The sequence below is a fragment of the Ursus maritimus genome, unplaced genomic scaffold, assembly GCF_017311325.1.
Source record: "Ursus maritimus isolate PB19 unplaced genomic scaffold, ASM1731132v1 scaffold_32, whole genome shotgun sequence".
In the NCBI taxonomy this organism is placed as follows: domain Eukaryota; kingdom Metazoa; phylum Chordata; class Mammalia; order Carnivora; family Ursidae; genus Ursus; species Ursus maritimus.
Window position 1 is genome coordinate 4,490,283 of NW_024425786.1, and position 1,944 is coordinate 4,492,226.

At 57.5% G+C, this 1,944-nt stretch overlaps 2 protein-coding genes and 1 long non-coding RNA gene across 4 annotated transcripts in view; 1 reads left to right on the forward strand and 2 right to left on the reverse strand.

Annotated features, from left to right (window-relative positions):
- Positions 1 to 516, forward strand: part of THAP3 (THAP domain containing 3) — an 8,078-nt gene extending 7,562 nt beyond the window's left edge. For both annotated transcript variants that reach the window (XM_040645725.1, XM_040645727.1), the window contains one exon: positions 26 to 516. The gene's annotated coding sequence lies outside the window, so the exon portion shown is untranslated. The remainder of the gene's footprint in view (positions 1 to 25) is intronic.
- Positions 1 to 1,718, reverse strand: part of LOC121106398 — a 1,973-nt gene extending 255 nt beyond the window's left edge. The window contains exon 1 of the long non-coding RNA XR_005839009.1: positions 1,288 to 1,718. This is a non-coding gene — a long non-coding RNA (uncharacterized LOC121106398). The remainder of the gene's footprint in view (positions 1 to 1,287) is intronic.
- Positions 1,719 to 1,727: 9 nt separating this feature from the next.
- DNAJC11 (DnaJ heat shock protein family (Hsp40) member C11) overlaps positions 1,728 to 1,944 on the reverse strand; it is a 73,357-nt gene continuing 73,140 nt past the window's right edge. Inside the window, exon 16 of the mRNA XM_040645724.1 lies at positions 1,728 to 1,944. This exon is cut by the window's right edge and continues 540 nt beyond it. The gene's annotated coding sequence lies outside the window, so the exon portion shown is untranslated.

The window sequence follows — 1,944 nt, forward strand, 5'->3', positions numbered from 1 at the left end:
GGGCCGGAGCAGCAGAGCTGAGCGGGTCGGCCAGGCTTTCTCGTCCGAGCCTCCGGGAGCTGGGGCAGCGGCTCGGGGGCTCCGGCCGTGGACCCTGCAGTCCCGCCGCTGACATGCGGAGTGACCGCGACAGGCCGGGCGCACCACCGGCCACCTCAGGGCAAGTGTGGCCGCGTCAGCCGGGGACGGGACGGAACCGTGAGCGAGACGAACCCGGTCCTCCTGGAGGTGACCGTGCCGGCTGTCCTTTCAACGCAAGCTGGGTGGGGGTCTTCAGACCGCAGCGTGAGGCGGCGTCCCGAGCCGGGGTGGCGGGCGCTCCCCGGTGGGGAGTGCGTTTCCTTGAGAGGCGGCCGGGCCCAGGAAGGACACGAGAGGGGTGACGGCGGAGCCAAGGCAGCAGGAGTGGTCGCTGCACCGTCTGGACAGCGGGCGCTGAGTGGCTGAGACCGCCTCGGTTCTAGGCCTCCTTTCCGGCCGGGTGAGCGGCCGGCGGAATAAAGTGTCTTCCTGCGCTGCGGGGTTTCCTCCTTTACTTAAACACGAGCGCAGGTGCCCGTTTCTCGAGAGCGCGGTACATCATTTGCTTTTACAAAAGACCCACGTTAGCGCCTGCTTTCCCTAAGCTGAAGAAATTTGAAGAGGATTTTCACTTTTGGGACAAAAGGCGTAAAGCGAGAGAAGCAATCGGGGTGGGTTTTGCAGCGGCTGTGAGCCTCCGGGCTTCAGCTCGATTTTATGCAGCCATTGGTAAGATGTGTCCTCAGTGATCCGAAAAACCTGAGAGGTGATTTTTTGGATCTGGGAACACTCAAACCAAAGTAGCCCACCTCCGGGAAAACAGGGATCCTAGCCAAAGTCCTCTCCTGGCTCCGGACTTTGTTTCTCAGGCAGAGGTCTAATGTGGAAAACTGAACCACGGCTTCAAGTTCAGCCTCACGGTGAAAAACGTGGTTTCAGTAGTGAAGGCTAGAGGATGGAACGAGGGCGTGAGGAGGGCACTTATGTCTTCTGCTCAGCCCTGACCATGAACATTACAGATGCACTGAAACACCGTCCCCAGTTTTCAGGAAAGGTTTATTGTGATAAGAGAGTGCCTCTGTACAGTCCGTTTCAGACAAAATTAAGAGAATCGGTGCCTCAAAGAGCCACCTGCCGTGGAGGGAACACATGGCTGCGTCCAAAGTCAGAGAGTTCACGCCACGCTTATTGCACGATTTACATTCAGAGCAGCAGCTCGGAGAAAAACTTTTTAAAATGGAGATAAATATTACAGAATTGGACAACCTGAACTGTTTTGAAAACTGGAGGAAGGGGGTATTAGCGATTACTCCGAAACCACCACCAGGAGCGAAGCCTGATTTTAGCAATAGCTGCGGGGGGAGGGGGGGAGGAGCTGTCAGGACCACCACGAGCCAGGGCCTCTTGGCTCGTCGGGGACTTGAAGTCAACAGACCGGGCTGCTCAGGAGCATCCTGGCTCCTGAAATGTTCTGCATCCACAAAAGAGGCAAGTGAAGGAAGAGGGTCTTGCGAGCAGACAGGAGAGTCCCTGGGTGTAGGGAGTTGGGCGGGAGGGGGTGTGAGAGCAGCAGCGCCACCTGCTGGCCGCGGACGTGAGAGCAAGCGAAGCTCCGGCTGGCCTCGCTCTCCCAGCTCCGGGGGATTTGGCAAGTACCTGAGCCAGGGTCCTTTCAGTCCCCGCCCCATGCTTCCCCTCTCCTCAGGCGGCTCCTGGGAGGGAGTAACCTGTGACAGGGCTGGGCCCTGGGACTGGGGGTTATACCACTCTGTCCCAAGCCATGTGCCAGTGGAATGATTCGAGAAGTTCTGGGAGGCGGGGGGAAAAAAGACACTAATTTCCAAAACCATTCGTTCTCAGATAAAAAGCAGATTTATAAACCCACACAATCCTCTCCAGATCCACTGAATAATATTTCAGCAG